Source organism: Zea mays, chromosome 6 (assembly GCF_902167145.1).
Source record: "Zea mays cultivar B73 chromosome 6, Zm-B73-REFERENCE-NAM-5.0, whole genome shotgun sequence".
In the NCBI taxonomy this organism is placed as follows: domain Eukaryota; kingdom Viridiplantae; phylum Streptophyta; class Magnoliopsida; order Poales; family Poaceae; genus Zea; species Zea mays.
Window position 1 is genome coordinate 174,366,179 of NC_050101.1, and position 19,009 is coordinate 174,385,187.

A 19,009-nucleotide genomic window follows, 5' to 3' on the forward strand; every position below is an offset into this window, starting at 1 on the left:
TCAAGGCATGACAATTTTGCAATGAATTAACTTATGCCTAAGAATACTTACCACCATATAGAATGTACCATTTGTTATACCAATTTGAAAGATCTTACTATATGTGGTGGTGTCACCTTAGTATTCTTCTTTTCATCATTTGTGGAGACTTCCTTCTTTGTTATCTCTTTTCCTTTTAAAACTAGTCAATAAAACACTTTGAAAAGATGTATTAGTAGTACAAGGAAGTATTTAATGAATGATGATATTTATATATGAATGGCAAACAAATCATCATTTATGAGGCGTAAAGGCATAAATTAAATTCCTTTTAAGTTAATGCACATAGAGCAGTGAATTCACAATATGCACTAATTTACAAATTTAAGCCAAAAGGAATTTAACCTTCATATTGACATTCCTTTCCATAGAATATATTATTACCAATTGAAAGAATGCCACTTGGAAGGAACTACTATTGATCAACTACCAATTGAAACAATTTGTTCCATACCTTTGCCTTGAGCATTCCTAATCTTTCTTTTAGGTGAAGATTAACCTTTAAAGCTTGTGATTTTACCAATTGAAAGAGCACAATCTCTACTTATGAATTTCCATGAAATATCTTAAAAGAGATTGTATTAGTAACACCAGCAATAGTTTCCTATTTAGCAACCTCTAGTATATGAATGACAAGAAGGTTACTAAAACAAGGAAACCTCATGATATGAACTAAATTACCCTTACAAGCATCATGCATAACATCAATTGTAAAAAAAGATGAAAGTAGCATGATTATTTAATTAAGTTTACATGGCAAGTTTAATTCATAGCATGGTGAGTGATTAATGGAGAAGACTCAAAACCAATTTAAACAAGAATGAATACATCACATAGTATTGGTTCGATTTTCTTTGAATGTTGAATGGCACACTCCATTTGGGAAACACATTCTCATGTTGTGAGACTACATAAACACTTAGATAGAAACATTAGTCTCACAACTCTAGTCATATAGAGAATTTCCCTTTTGGTAAGTGCTTTAAGAATTTGAATTTCTTACTTAGCATTCTATTCATTTAAGAACATGGGATAATCCTCTTTATGTCTAGGTCATGGCAATAATACCATAATCGATTTGAAATATACCACAAGACACATACAACCAATTTAAAGCATGTAGATTGTCACAATATAAACATATAAACTTGCAATCAACCATATAATTGGATCTTTTCCAAGGCAAGGTAAAGTCTTTTAAGTTCATTCTCAAGTGCTTCATTTTTCCTATGTGGCTACAAAAGACACAAAGGAATATACCAATTAAAAGCAATGTGCACTTAAGAATTAATTGTTACCATCCTTTGGATATCACTTGGTTATAGGCCTTTTGCTTGATTCCCACAAAGGTTAATCCTTATTCCCTACAACACAAGTTCTTGCTAGAGATGAATATGAGGTTAGTGATATAACAATTCAATTCATCTTTGGGTCAATCTTAAAGGATAGACAATGTAAGATTGATAGCTTGAGATAAGAATTGAGTTAAACCGCTCAAGCACTCTAAAGCTTCATATCATCTCTGGGTACCTGCAAAACTTATTAAGTACATTTTGGTACCCATTTTTGGATGGGTCCATCAAGGTTAGCCAATAAGGACTTAGGCACCCAAATAGCCTTGGTCCTAGAATGTGGTGAACTCATCACCTTTCTAGCACAAGAGTCAAATTTAGGTCTCCTAAGCATATATGAATGTATTGACAAGTTAGGCTTAGGAATTTTACCCTTTGGACAAACCTTGAATATATGACCCTTTTCACGGCAATTGTAACAAATGCGGTGCTTGTCCTTGCAATGCATTTGCCTTTTGCTTTCATCCTTATTGATGGTCATCTTTCTTGATCGTGCAAGGTTTGGGTTCTTCATGTGGGGGCATGAATCGATTTCATGGCCCTTCTTCTTGCATCCATAGCACCTCCTATCGCTTCTCTTTGATCTTTCTTTGTTGAAGCACATAGGTACATTGTTAGAGCAAATCATATGAGCATTAATTTTCTCACCATGGATTTTGCTCATGCCCTTCTTGGAAAGCTTGGTATTCTTTTGAAGGGGTTTTGTGCATGCTACGGTTGTCCCGTTCTCAAGCTTTTTCACCATATTATCACGGTTATCTTGAGAAGGTTGAGCATGACACTTTCCCTTCAAAAGAGTTAAGCTCCTTCTTAGTCTTCCAACTTCTTCCTTGAGCTCTTTATTTTCTTGTGTGATAGAAATATCACTAATTCCTGAAATTTCTAGCTCAATGGAAGATTGGCTTTCTTGAGAGCAACATTTGTTAGCACATGATATTATAGTTTCTACTTGAGTACATGTGCATATGTGAGGTTGGTATGATTTCAAATTAGTTAACACAACCTCATGAGCCATTTCTAACATGATATGTGAATCCATAAATTTATTATGAGAGCACACAAGCATATCATGTTTTTTCTTGCAAAGCTAGATTTTCAATATTTAGCCTTTCTACCGTGTTCTTGAACATAGCATTTTTATTTTCTAATTGAGCAATATATGATGAATGATTAACAACTTTAATTTGCTCAATTGAAATGTCTTCATACCTTTGGACCAAATCATCATGAGAGCACTTTAGCTTCTCATGCTCTTTGGTCAACTTCTCTAAGTCTTCAATTTTTCTGATGAGGAAGTCTTCTTGCTTATGAAGCATTTCTTTTTGTTCTTCCGTTCTTTTCATGAGTTTGAGCAAGCTCATCCGATGTTTCTTGCTTAGCTGAGCGAAGAATTGTTGAAGATCATCCTCATCTTCACTATCACTTTCTTGCTCCTCCTCATCCTCACTTTCGCTTTCATTGTCACTCCCATTAGCAATAAAGCACATATGAGAAGTGGATTTGAAAGACGAACCTTGTGAAGAGGTGGATTCGTCGTTTGGTCTCCATCGATCATTTTCTTCTTCAATTTTCTTCTTCGCCTCATCTTCCTTCATTTTGAGGAACATCCTTTCGGCGATTCTCATGGCAAGATCTATTGCCCTATGATCAACATCTGCAACAAAAGATGAAGTCGAGGCAACCTCAACTTTTTCAAGCTTAGAAGCACTTTCATTTCTTAGTCCCCCCGACATGATCTTTTCCTCACGCGGTTAAGCGTTAGAACAAGGATTAGGCTCTAATACCAATTGAAAGTTGCCTAGAGGGGGGTGAATAGGCAAGTTAAAACTTTTTCAACAAAAACTAGAAGCAAACTGGGTAAAACTAAATTGATCTCGAAATTCACCCCAGTTAACTTTGGAACTGAGATGTTCTAAATGATCCACAGGGTTCAAAGTAGTAGATCTAAGAAGGGCACTTCTCAAAATCCACACACCAAAAAGATATGAACAAATCTTTCACGGAATGGTGAGAGAACGACAAACACCAACAAGCACAATGAGCACGAACACAAGAGACACAAGATTTATCCTGAGGTTCGGTCACACCACCAAGGTGCCCTACTTCCTCGTTGAGGCGCCCACAAAGAGTCGGGTCTCTTTCAACCCTAATCCTCCCTTTGCCGACCACAAAGGTCAAGCCCACACAATAATCTTTGCTCAAACGAGCGGGTAATACAAACTTTCTTGTGGTCTTCCACAAGATTTGGAGACTCACAAGAGACACCTAGTCGTCTAGGAGCTAGAAGCTCCAAGAGTAATGAATCCACAAAGAACTCGATGTAGTACCAAAGCTCGAATCAAGAAGAGCAAGAGAGATTTGGAGATGAAGCACAAAAACCGTAGCTCTCAAACACACTCAAAGATTTCTCTCCAAAGATTTGAAATGGGAGAGGCAAGAGGTGTGTGAGAGAGAGTGGGAGGTGTTTCTCAGGTTAGAAATGGAGTTTGGGTCGTGCTCTTGTGTGGGGAAGAGTGTGGGAGGTGTATATAAAGGTGCCCCAAAAGCTGGTGGCCGTTAGGGAAATCTGACTGAAATTCGGTTGAACCGGTTTCAAATTCGGTTGAACCGGATTCCACCAGGGGGTTTTCGGTTCACTGGCGGACTCAGTCGGAGACTGGACCAGACTCAATTCGGTTGAACCGGACCAAAATTCAGTTGAACCGGTTTCAAATTCGGTTGAACCGATTTCAAATTCGGTTCAACCGGTTTCAAATTCGGTTGAACCGGATTCAAAAATCGGTTGAACCGGTTTTCCAAAAAATCTGCACACGACTTTTTCTGACAGGACTGACTGGCAGTGACAGAGGGGAACAGTGCAGAAACCGGTTGAACCGGTTTTAGGTCCGGTTGAACCGGTTTTTGAACTGTTGCACAGATTTTGAGAAAACCGAAGTGAAACCAGGGTAAAATGGAAGTTTGAGATCAAGGATTTTGAGCTTTAGTACCAACACCAACCTTCTTTTTGTATCCCCCTTGATAGTACGATGATTCCTATACTCAAGTTAAATAAAATATAATTAAGTAAACTCCTTGAGTAATTGGTGTCTCATGTGTGATTTCTCCATGGTGTTGCTTCATAAGGATCACAAACATCCTTGTCTCACCTTTTGAAGCAAACACAAAGCAAACCCTGTGACTTGTACCATTTCACCATATATGAGTTCAAATCATGGCTTCAAGTCACTTTACTGATGCATCAACATATTATAACTCTTCATAGCTGATTAGTTCATCGACTTAGTGCAAGTACTCTCTTCTTCACCTTAGCCATGGTACCTCGGTCCACAAGCCGTCGCTTGGCCTTCACCTTCGCTTAGTTCCTCGAAGCCCTTTCCTTGTTATCTTCACCATATCAAGCCATTCTTGAGTCACATCATATTAAGCATCCATTGAGAGAATCATTTCTTCAATATTGTGAATCTTGCTTGAATGTCATCTAGATATAACCATTAAGATTAATCAAGTTCTAGTTTGATTCTCATAGAAGCATATATGGACTGATAGTAATATGGTCAAGCCAATTCATGATTCCTCATATCTCATTCACTCTGGCTTGACCAATCCTCTTAATCACTTCAACCTCTATTATGATCATATTTATGCATAGTGATTTCTCAGGACTTGTCCATATATTCAAACCAATATAGAGACCATATTATATCCATTTGCATTGTCTCACTGGTTATTTGACCTTGTGTTGAACCTTGTTCACTGATCATTATACACTATTCAAGTATGTTCATCATACTGAATTTCCTGTTCAACACCTAGCAAACTTGTTAGACCTTTAAATGTGTTGTTATCCAAATCACCAAAACTCACAAAAGGGATGAATGCACTTTCAATCTCCCCCTTTTTGGTGATTGATGACAACACATTTAAAGCTTACATAAGATTTGATAAATAAGATTTTGAATCCTATGATATAGTTTCCTCCCCCTAAATATGTGCATTTCAGAAAATACCAATTTTGTACTCAAATACCAAAAGCACATATTTGGGTCAAAGTATGGAGATAACTTATATCATACTATTCATGGAGTGCAGTGTGTCATAAAATAAACGTGATGCTCAAGACATAGGATGCACTTATCAACTTTCTACATCTTATGTTTTTCTTATGATTCCCCCTTTTGTTAATTATATCTCCCCTTCTTCAAAAGTCTTCTTACACTTAGTTACATAAGACTAAAGGTAAGCTTTAATGCACAATTTCTCCCCCTTTGTCATAAATCTCCAAAAAAAGATATAAGGAATATAAAGGGTAGAAATTATGATTAAGCGAGATTTGAACACACTATCATGAAAAGGATCCTTAGATGGCACAAAGGTAATGGATAAGTGACATGGAGTGATGTACCTTTGCATTTTACCTTTTCAAGGGGAGTTCCAAACTTGTGTTGGATTTACAATTCATTTGCAAGCTCTTGTTGGTATAATTTTGACATAGGTCCAAAATATCAAATGAATATTGTCATACTAATTGAAAGATAAATCTTGATACCTGGAGTCTAGATGTCACCTAGCATTTTCTTATCATAACAAGAGGCAGCATGAAAATTGCACAAGTATGAATTATACAACTAGTGATCATGTACGAAAAATATCAATTGAAAACCACCAATTGATACAATTTGATAGATAATTAGATCACTAATTGCATATTACACTAAGTTCTCCTCAAGTTTTAGTGCACACATATATATGAATTCAATTGATACCTATTGAGAGTACTTATTTGCAACTTAAAGTACCATTGACATACAAGGAGTATCAATTGAACATAATCATGCAACATAAGGAACATGTGCACTATTTAATCAATTAAGTTCTAGACAAGAGAAATTATAAGCTATACTACTTCAGACATTTGCAATCCAAAAGGATGTGATACATATTTACCAATTTTAGATGATGTTGGAGTAGCATATAAAAGAGAAACTCATTCTCTTATGAAATGTATAGAAGATACATTTATTGGAGCAAAGAATCTTTGATACCCATCAAATTTTGTAGTGGAAGCGATTGTCTTTGCTTGAAGATTCCTTTCTAATTTGAGACTACACACATAATAGACTTGAAAATGAAGTTAGTCTCAAAGATTCAAATTATAGACCATTCTCCCCCTAAATGTATGCATACAAGTGATGAATACTTGTTTAGCTTATGCACTTGGACTTGTGAGCCCAGGGGATTAAGTTCTACAATTTGAACCTTGGTACAAATAAAGTATGAAAATATGAAATTGCACCAATTTAGGGAATTACTCATAATCAAAAGGTATACTAATAGACATGATATGCAATATTTTAAGCCAAGATTCAAGTGCAACCTTATGATGTGACTTAAGATATTGCATATACATGCATACACTAACTTGTAAGAGCCTAGATACACAAATGTAATACAATAGTTCATGGAGTGACACACCTTTGTTCCATGCCATATGGTCTTCATTATAATCATGAATTTCTATCTTAGCTTTTGATAGGCTTGATATTTCAAAGAGAAACTTATCCTCTTTAAATGATCAAGAGAAACTCATTCTCTTCAAAGAACTACATGAATTCACTAAAAGAAAATGTTAGTCTTTAAGGACACAAGATATAGAATGAGCTCCCCCTAAATGTATGCATCAAGTACTTGAATTACTTGTGACATGCACTTGATTCAATTAAGATTCTTAGAGGAGTTCATCATATATCTTGGTCAAGGCCTAATATATTTGAAACAATTGAATTTATGCTAGAGAACACATATTGTTCCCCAATAGAACTAATCCATGGGGTGACATGTGGTAAATATTTGATCATTTCCTTGGAACCACTCGTCCTCATTTGATGTTCTCCAAGGTGTGAAACTACAAAACATGAACTTGAAGAAATCATTAGCCTCACAAGATATAGGCTAAACTTTTCCTCAATTTGTGCATGCAAGAGTACACAAAGTACACTTATGCACATTAACAATACGAGGTTAAAGGAGATGTTTGCACTATATCTTGGTTTAACATAACATGCTTTACATAGATGATGAAAATTAAACCAATTAAAAGTTTAAGAACTAAAAGTATATCAATTCAAATCTTGGAGGGTAAAGCATGCTAATATGAACCTCAAACCTCATAATGAAGGATATCATATAAATATGTCACTACATCTTCATTATTTGGTTGACACAAAAAAAATACAACTCCCTTCTTGAATCATTGTGATCTCTTTTCTCTTTACAATTTCATCCAACCAAGTGATCATGAACTCCTTTCATCTTTTCTTAATTCGATCATACTTGATATGAGATCAATTGAAACTCAATGATTGAAACAACCAAGACTCTTATATCCATAGATTTTGAATCCATCTTGAAAGCACTTGGAAGGACCTTATTGAAACACTTAGAAAAGAGAGCATTAGAAACAGAAGGGATGGTTTCACAAATGATAATCCTTATATGTGGATGGAAAATGAATAATCATTCTTGAAACCCAAAAGGATAGATTAAATTCCTTTAAATTAGTGCACACATATAGTTGATGTCAAAGTTATATGCACTATTGAACATTTTATATTGCAAGGAAATTTAACCTATACTATGGTACATCCCACTAAGGATAGAATACTAAAACAACTGAAGGAGAGGAAGTTTTCATACCTTGGCCTCTTATCAACTTCTTCTTACTTTAGTTGAATAGTATCATTTAAGCTTGTGATTTATACAATTTAAAACAAGCACCATCTCTTAACATAGATTTTCTATGGATAAACTCAACACAAGAGATGGCATTAGTAGCACAAGCACTAGTTTCTTATTTAGCAACCCTTTATATGTGAAAGGCAAACGAGTTGCTAAAATAGAGAAACATCATAATATGGACTAAATTTCCCTTGAGCCCTCATGCACAATATATTTTGAATGACATGGATAATATGCATGGTTATTCAATGAAGTCTAAAGGGCTGACTTAATCCATATTATGGTGAGTGTCTAATAAAGAAGAATCAAATCCAAATTAACTAGATAGAGAATACGTCACATAATTTTGGATTGTTCACCATATGATAATATTCATTCAACTTCCAATTAGACCTTTATTTCATAATCAACAACTGATGTATATCCTCAAATGCTTCTTTTTACTTAGTGGCTACACAAGTCACAAAAAGATAAGATTTGAAAATAATATGCATTTGAGATTCAGTTGTTATCACCCTTGCTACTATCTCCAAATATGATTTATACATTCATTATCGAGCACCCAACTTGATCCATTGAAGAAGAGATCCTGCAAAACAAGTTTAAGCTTCGTATTTTGGTACCCAATTTGAATTGGGTCCTTTGAGATTAGTAGTAAGAGCCTTGAGTACCCACACAATCCTTATTGTGGCCTTTCTCTTTGTGTAGACACCCACATATACTTGACAACCATCTTACATGGTTTCAAGTCAATATTTAATCACATAGATAAAAACTAGAGTTAAGAATAGGAGCATTTTCTCCTTTTATTAATACATCATTGTGTTGCCTTCTTGATGATGAACCTACCTTGACTTTGGGTGCACCTAGCTTATCAAGGTTAATCGCACAAGCATTCATATCATAAAGACAAGTTATGCATGGAATTTACAACTTAGTGATCCAATTCAATGTGAAGCATATGGATATCGATTGAAGTAGATTTCTAAGATACCAAAATATGAGTTTCCAAAATTTAGAGAGTATGGATCACTAATTGTACCTTTTACAGTTTAAAAATCATATCCATGATAGTGCATATGTATGTGATGAATATCAACAAAAAGATTCTTATGCACTTTTAGAATTAACGATAAGGGAATTTTAAACTGCATCAAGAGTAGCTATTTAGAAAACAAAGATTACAAGCCATATGAATGAGATAAAAATTTACCATTTTGGATTGTCTTAGTATAGCTTACTCAAGTGAAACTTATTCTCTATGACACAAGATATATAATGTTCTCCCACTAGATATGTGCATCAAGTATTTGAATGACTTGCCACATGCACTTTCAATTCAATTAAGAGTCTCAGGAGGAGTATATTACATATCATGCTCAAGGCATGACAATTTTGCAATGAATTAACTTATGCCTAAGAATACTTACCACCATATAGAATGTACCATTTGTTATACCAATTGGAAAGATCTTACTATATGTGGTGGTGTCACCTTAGTATTCTTCTTTTCATCATTTGTGGAGACTTCCTTCTTTGTTATCTCTTTTCCTTTTAAAACTAGTCAATAAAACACTTTGAAAAGATGTATTAGTAGTACAAGGAAGTATTTAATGAATGATGATATTTATATATGAATGGCAAACAAATCATCATTTATGAGGCGTAAAGGCATAAATTAAATTCCTTTTAAGTTAATGCACATAGAGCAGTGAATTCACAATATACACTAATTTACAAATTTAAGCCAAAAGGAATTTAACCTTCATATTGACATTCCTTTCCATAGAATATATTATTACCAATTGAAAGAATGTCACTTGGAAGGAACTACTATTGATCAACTACCAATTGAAGCAATTTGTTCCATACCTTTGCCTTGAGCATTCCTAATCTTTCTTTTAGGTGAAGATTAACCTTTAAAGCTTGTGATTTTACCAATTGAAAGAGCACAATCTCTACTTATGAATTTCCATGAAATATCTTAAAAGAGATTGTATTAGTAACACAAGCAATAGTTTCCTATTTAGCAACCTCTAGTATATGAATGACAAGAAGGTTACTAAAACAAGGAAACCTCATGATATGAACTAAATTACCCTTACAAGTGAAAGGGAATAAGGCTTACACCTATTTCCTAATTGATTTTGGTGGTTGAATTGCACAACACAAATAATTGGACTAACTAGTTTGCTCTAGATTATATGTTCTACAGGTGTCAAAGGTTCATCTACAACTATACTAAATCGATTGTCCGGAATACCGTAGATTATTCCGGATAGGAGAAGTTTTTTGGAAAAACAGACCAAGCGCGGACCGTCCGGGCCCTTGCGGCGGACCGTCCGCGACACCAGGATACCCTTCAGACAGAACCAATGCAAAAATACAAGTGTCCACTACGGACCGTCCGGAGGAAAAGCAAGGACCGTCCGAGCCCTCGTGCGGACCGTCCGGCCTCAGGCGCGGACCGTCCGGTAGGTGAGAAACTGAAAAACCCGAAGGTGACGGGTTCGGAAAAATGAATTATAGCGGCCTCGCGGACCGTCCAGGCCAGGCGGGCGGACCGTCCGCGACTGGCTTTATCTGACATCTGACGTCGCATTAAATGCGATATAGCCGTTGATATAGTCGTTACTGCTGACCGTTGCGTTTTCAGCCGTTGATCTACAGGGGCGGACCGTCTGGACCAGGCGGGCGGACCGTCCGCGCTCAGCAGAATGGAGCAACGGCTAGGAAGTGGTTGGTGGCTATAAATACAACCCCAACCACCTCCATTCACAACACCCAAGCATTCCAACCTTCAACATTCAATACAAGAGCTAGCAATCCATTCCAAGACACATTCAAAGCCTCCATCTCTCCAAGTTTCACAATTGAGATAAGAGATCATTAGTGATTAGTGACTTGAGAGAGAAAGTGATCCGTGTGTTATTTGTCGCTCTTGTCGCTTGGCTTTTGCAATCGTGCTTTCTTTCAATCTTCATTGCGATCAAACTCACTTGTAATTGAGGCAAGAGACACCAATCTTGTGGTGGTCCTTGTGGGAACTTTGTGTTCCAAGTGATTGAGAAGAGAAAGCTCACTCGGTCTGAGGGACCGTTTGAGAGAGGGAAAGGGTTGAAAGAGACCCGGCCTTTGTGGCCTCCTCAACGGGGAGTAGGTTTGAGAGAACCGAACCTCGGTAAAACAAATCCACGTGTCTCACTTCATTATTCGCTTGCGATTTGTTTTGCACCCTCTCTCGCGGACTTTATTATATTTCTAACGCTAACCCGGCTTGTAGTTGTGATTATTTTTGAGAATTTCAGTTTCGCCCTATTCACCCCCCTCTAGGCGACTTTCAATTGGTATCGGAGCCCGGTGCTTCATTAGAGCCTAACCGCTCGAAGTGATGTCGGGAGATCACGCCAAGAGGGAAATGGAGACCGGCGACAAGCCCACTACAAGCCAAGGGAGCACTTCATCGGAAGAGTCCCGCACCAAGAGGAAGGAGAAGAAGAAGGACTCCTCCAAACGGAAGGAGAAAAGATCCTCTTCCTCACATCACAAAGAGAATAAGGAAAAATCTCCTTCTCACAAGTCGCATCGGAAAGGCGACAAGCACAAGAGGATGAGGAAAGTGGTCTACTACGAGACCGACACTTCATCAACATCGACCTCCGACTCCGATGCGCCCTCCGTAACTTCTAAACACCAAGAGCGTAAGAAGTTTAGTAAGATCCCCTAACACTATCCTCGTACATCTAGACATACTCCATTACTTTCCGTTCCATTAGGCAAACCGCCAACCTTTGACGGTGAAGATTATGCTAGGTGGAGTGATTTAATGAATTTCATCTAACGTCACTCCACAAAAGTATATGGAATGTTGTTGAGTTTGGAGCACAGGTACCATCCGTAGGGGATGAGGATTATGATGAGGACGAGGTGGCCCAAATCGAGCACTTCAACTCCCAAGCCACAACCATACTCTTGGCCTCTCTAAATAGAGAGGAATACAACAAGGTGCAAGGGTTGAAGAATGCAAAGGAAATCTGGGACCTCCTCAAGACCGCGCACGAGGGTGATGAACTAACAAAGATCACCAAGCGGGAAACGATCGAGGGGGAGCTCGGTCGCTTTCGTCTTCGCCAAGGGGAAGAGCCACAAGATATGTACAACCGGCTCAAAACCTTGGTGAACCAAGTGCGCAACCTCGGGAGCAAAAAGTGGGATGACCACGAGGTGGTTAAGGTTATTTTAAGAGCTCTTATTTTCCTTAACCCCACTCAAGTTCAATTAATTCGTGGTAATCCTAGATATCCACTAATGACCCCTGAGGAAGTTATCGGGAATTTTGTGAGCTTTGAATGCATGATCAAAGGCTCCAAGAAGATCAACGAGCTTGATGAACCCTCCACGTCCGAAGCACAACCAGTGGCATTTAAGGCGACGGAGGAGAAGAAGGAGGAGTCTACACCAAGTAGACAACCAATTGACGCCTCCAAGCTCGACAATGAGGAGATGGCTTTAATCATCAAAAGCTTTCGCCAAATCCTCAAGCAACGGAAGGGGAAGGATTACAAATCCCGTTCCAAGAAAGTGTGCTACAAATGTGGTAAGCCCGGTCATTTCATTGCAAAATGTCCTATATCTAGTGACAGTGACAGGGGCGATGACAAGAAGGGAAAGAGGAGAGAAAAGAAGAAGTACTACAAGAAAAAGGGAGGCGATGCCCATGTTTGCCGGGAGTGGGACTCCGACGAGAGCTCCACCGAGTCCTCCTCCGACGAGGACGCCGCCAACATCGCCGTCACCAAGGGACTCCTCTTCCCCAACGTCGGCCACAAGTGCCTCATGGCAAAGGACGGCAAAAGGAATAAGGTTAAATCTAAATCCTCCACTAGATATGAGTCCTCTAGTGATGATAATGCTAGTGATGAGGAAAATAATTTGCATACCCTTTTTGCCGACCTAAACATGCAACAAAAAGAAAAATTAAATGAATTGATTAGTGCTATTCATGAGAAGGATGATCTCTTGGACTCTCAAGAGGACTTCCTCATTAAGGAGAACAAAAAGCATGTTAAGGTCAAAAATGCTTATGCTCTACAAGTTGAAAAATGTGAAAAATTGTCTAGTGAGCTAAGCACTTGCCATGAGACTATTGATAACCTTAGAAATGAAAATGCTAGTTTAATTGCTAAGGTTAATTCTCATGTTTGTGATGTTTCAATTCCCAATCTTAGAAATGAAAATGATGATTTGCTTGCTAAGATTGAAGAATTAAACATCTCTCTTGCTAGCCTTAGGATTGAAAATGAAAGATTAATTGCTAAGGCTAAAGATTTTGATGTTTGCAATACTACCATTTCCGACCTTAGAACCAAGAATGATATGTTGCATGCTAAGGTTGTTGAATTAAAATCTTGCAAACCCTCTACATTTACCGTTGAGCACACTTCTATTTGTACTAGATGTAGAGATGTTGATATCAATGCTATTCATGATCACATGGCTTTAATTAAACAACAAAATGATCATATAGCAATATTAGATGCTAAAATTGCCGAGCATAACTTAGAAAATGAAAAGTTTAAATTTGCTAGAAGTATGCTCTATAATGAGAGACGCCCTGGCATCAAGGATGGCATTGGCTTCCAAAGGGGAGACAATGTCAAACTTAATGCCCCTCCTAAAAACTTGTCTAACTTTGTTAAGGGCAAGGCTCCCATGCTTCAGGATAACGAGGGTTACATTTTGTACCCTGCCGGTTATCCCGAGAGCAAAATTAAGAAAGTTCATTCTAGGAAGTCTCACTCTGGCCCTAACCATGCTTTTATGTATAAGGGTGAGACATCTAGCTCTAGGCAACCAGCCCGTGCTAAGTTGCCTAGTAAGAAAAATTCTAATGCATCAAATGATCATGACATTTCATTTAAGACTTTTGATGCATCTTATGTGCTTACTAACAAATCCGGCAAGGTAGTTGCCAAGTTTGTTGGGGGCAAACACAAGGGCTCCAAGACTTGTGTTTGGGTACCCAAAGTTCTTGTGTCTAATGCCAAAGGACCCAAAACCATTTGGGTACCTAAAGTCAAGAACTAAACTTGTTTTGTAGGTTTATGCATCTGGGGGCTCAAGTTGGATCATCGACAGCGGATGCACAAACCACATGACAAAGGAGAAGAAAATGTTCTCCTCCTATGAGAAAAATCAAGATCCCCAACGAGCAATCACATTCGGGGATGGAAATCAAGGTTTGGTCAAAGGATTGGGTAAAATTGCTATATCACCTGACCATTCTATTTCCAGTGTTTTTCTTGTAGACTCTTTAGATTACAATTTGCTTTCTGTATCTCAATTATGCAAAATGGGCTACAACTGTCTTTTCACTGATGTAGGTGTCACTGTCTTTAGAAGAAGTGATGATTTAATAGCATTTTAGGGTGTGTTAGAGGGTCAGCTATACTTAGTAAATTTTGAAAGAGCTGAACTCGACACATGCTTAATTGCTAAGACTAACATGGGTTGGCTCTGGCACCGCCGACTAGCCCATGTTGGGATGAAGAATCTTCACAAGCTTCTAAAGGGAGAACACATTTTAGGATTAACAAATGTTCATTTTGAGAAAGACAGGATTTGTAGCGCATGCCAAGCCGGGAAGCAAGTTGGCACTCATCATCCACACAAGAACATCATGACAAGTGATAGGCCACTGGAGCTCCTACACATGGATTTATTCGGCCCGATCGCTTACATAAGCATCGGCGGGAGTAAGTACTGTCTAGTTATTGTGGATGATTATTCTCGCTTCACTTGGGTGTTCTTTTTGCGGGAAAAATCCCATACCCAAGAGACCTTAAAGGGATTCTTGAGACGAGCTCAAAATGAGTTCGGCTTAAGGATCAAGAAAATTAGAAGCGACAACGGGACGGAATTCAAGAACTCACAAATAGAAGGCTTCCTTGAGGAGGAGGGCATCAAGCATGAGTTCTCTTCTCCCTACACCCCACAACAAAATGGTGTAGTGGAGAGGAAGAATCGAACTCTATTAGACATGGCAAGAACCATGCTTGATGAGTACAAGACATCGGATCGATTTTGGGCCGAGGCGGTCAACACCGCCATCTACGCCATCAACCGATTATATCTACACCGAATCCTCAAGAAGACATCCTATGAACTCCTAACCGGTAAAAAGCCCAATATTTCATATTTTAGAGTTTTTGGTAGCAAATGCTTTATTCTTGTTAAGAGAAGTAGAAAATCCAAATTTGCTCCTAAAACTGTAGAAGGCTTTTTACTAGGATATGACTCAAACACAAGGGCATATAGAGTCTTTAATAAGGCCTCAGGACTTGTTGAAGTTTCTTGTGACGTTGTGTTTGATGAAACTAACGGCTCTCAAGTAGAGCAAGTTGATCTTGATGAGATAGGTGAAGAACAGGCTCCGTGTATTGCGCTAAGGAACATGTCCATTGGGGATGTGTGTCCTAAGGAATCCGAAGAGTCTCCAAATGCACAAGATCAACCATCCTCCTCCACGCAAGCATCTCCACCAACTCAAATTGAGGACGAGGCTCAAGTTGATGAAGGAGAAGATCAAAGAGATGAGCCACCTCAAGATGACGGCAATGATCAAGGGGGAGATGCGTATGATCAAGACAAGGAGGATGAACAACCAAGGCCGCCACACCCAAGAGTCCACCAAGCAATCCAACGAGATCACCCCGTCGACACCATCCTCGGCGACATTCATAAGGGGGTAACCACTAGATCTCGGGTTGCACATTTTTGTGAGCATTACTCTTTTGTTTCCTCTATTGAGCCACACAGGGTAGAGGAAGCACTTCAAGATTCGGATTGGGTGGTGGCGATGCAAGAGGAGCTCAACAACTTCACTAGGAATAAGGTATGGCATTTGGTTCCACGTCCTAATCAAAATGTTGTAGGAACCAAGTGGGTCTTCCGCAACAAGCAAGACGAGCATGGTTTGGTGACAAGGAACAAAGCTCGACTTGTGGCTAAGAGATACTCCCAAGTCAAAGGTTTGGATTTCGGTGAAACCTATGCACCCGTAGCTAGGCTTGAGTCAATTCGTATATTATTGGCCTATGCTACTTACCATGGCTTCAAGCTTTATCAAATGGACGTGAAAAGTGCCTTCCTCAACGGACCAATCAAGGAAGAGGTCTATGTTGAGCAACCTCCCGGCTTTGAAGATAGTGAGTACCCTAACCATGTGTATAAACTCTCTAAGGCGCTTTATGGGCTCAAGCAAGCCCCAAGAGCATGGTATGAATGCCTTAGAGATTTCCTTATTGCAAATGGATTCAAAGTCGGAAAAGCCGATCCTACACTCTTTACCAAAACACTTGAAAATGATTTGTTTGTATGCCAAATTTATGTTGATGATATCATATTTGGGTCTACTAACGAATCTACATGTGAAGAGTTTAGTAGGATCATGACACAGAAATTCGAGATGTCTATGATGGGGGAGTTGAAGTACTTCTTAGGATTTCAAGTGAAGCAACTCCAAGAGGGCACCTTCATCAGCCAAACGAAGTATACTCAAGACATTCTAAACAAATTTGGTATGAAGGACGCCAAACCCATCAAGACACCCATGGGAACCAATGGGCATCTCGACCTCGACACGGGAGGTAAATCCGTCGATCAAAAGGTATACCGGTCGATGATAGGCTCATTACTCTATTTATGTGCATCTCGACCCGACATTATGCTTTCCGTATGCATGTGTGCAAGATTCCAAGCCGACCCTAAGGAAGCTCACCTTACGGCCGTAAAATGAATCTTGAGATATTTGGCTTACACTCCTAAGTTTGGGCTTTGGTATCCTAAGGGATCCACATTTGATTTGATTGGTTATTCGGATGCCGATTGGGTGGGGTGTAAGATTAATAGAAAGAGCACATCGGGGACTTGCCAGTTCTTGGGGAGATCCTTGGTGTCTTGGGCTTCAAAGAAGCAAAATTCGGTAGCTCTTTGTACCGTCGAAGCCGAGTATATTGCCGTAGGCCACTGTTGCGCGCAATTACTTTGGATGAGGAAAACCCTGCGGGACTACGGTTACAAATTAACCAAAGTTCCTTTGCTATGTGATAATGAGAGTGCAATCAAAATGGCGGATAATCCCGTCGAGCATAGTCGCACTAAACACATAGCCATTCGGTATCATTTTCTTAGGGATCACCAACAAAAGGGAGATATCGAGATTTCATACATTAATACTAAAGATCAATTAGCCGATATCTTTACCAAGCCACTAGATGAACAAACTTTTAACAAACTTAGGCATGAGCTAAATATTCTTGATTCTAGGAACTTCTTTTGTTGATTTGCACACATAGCTCTTTTATATATCTTTGATCACGTATCCTTTATATGCTATGACTAATGTGTTTTCAAGTGTATTCCAAACCAAGTCATAGGTATATTAAAAGGGAATTGGAGTCTTCGGCGAAGTCAAAGGCTTCCACTCCACTCTATTACCCATCCTTCGTCGTCGCTCTGCTTCACTCTCCAACTTTGGTATAATCTTCACTCATTTATTTTATGACCAAAGGAGGAGAAAGTACTTCGTTGGGCTCTAATGATTCCGTTTTTGGCGATTCATGCCAAAGGGGGAGAAAATATGAGCCCAAAGCAAAAGGACCGCACCACCACCCTAATTTTAAAATTAATGATTTTCAATTGGTAAATTTCAAATTGGTATCTCTTCGTGTTCTAAAGGGGGAGCAAGTAGTATTTTCAAAACTTGATATCTCAAAACCCTCTTGAACACTAAGAGGAGGATTTCATTTAGGGGGAGTTTCGTTTAAGTCAAAGGAAAAGCATTTGAAACAGGGGGAGAATTTCAAGTCCTGAAAATGCTTCTCGAAATCTTATTCATCTATCTTTGACTAATTGCAAAAAGACTTTGAAAAAGGTTTACAAAAGAATTTGCAAAAAACAAAACGTGTGGTGCATGCATGGTCCAAAATGTTAAAAATAAAGAAACAATCCATGCAAGAATTCTTATTGGCTCAATTCCAAGCAACCTTTGCACTTACATTATGCAAACTAGTTTGAATATGCACTTCTATACTTGCTTTGGTTTGTGTTGGCATCAATCACCAAAAAGGGGGAGATTGAAAGGGAATTAGGCTTACACCTATTTCCTAATTGATTTTGGTGGTTGAATTGCACAACATAAATAATTGGACTAACTAGTTTGCTCTAGATTATATGTTCTACAGGTGTCAAAGGTTCATCTACATCTATACTAAATCGACTGTCCGGAATACCGTAGATTATTCCGGACAGGAGAAGTTTTTTGGAAAAACAGACCAAGCGCGGACCGTCCGGGCCCTTGCGGCGGACCGTCCGCGACACCAGGATACCCTTCGGACAGAACCAATGCAAAAATACAAGTGTCCACTACGGACCGTCCGGAGGAAAAGCAAGGACCGTCCGAGCCCTCGCACGGACCGTCCGGCCTCAGGCACGGACCGTCCGGTAGGTGAGAAACCGAAAAACCCGAAGGTGACGGGTTCGGAAAATGAATTATAGCGGCCTCGTGGACCGTCCGGGCCAGGCGGGCGGACCATCCGCGACTGGCTTTATCTGACATCTGACGTCGCATTAAATGCGATATAGCCGTTGATATAGCTGTTACTGCTGACCGTTGCATTTTCAGACGTTGATCTACAGGGGCGGACCGTCCGGACCAGGCGGGCGGACCGTCCGCGCTCAGCAGAATGGAGCAACGGCTAGGAAGTGGTTGGTGGCTATAAATACAACCCCAACCACCTCCATTCATAACACCCAAGCATTCCAACCTTCAACATTCAATACAAGAGCTAGCAATCCATTCCAAGACACATTCAAAGCCTCCA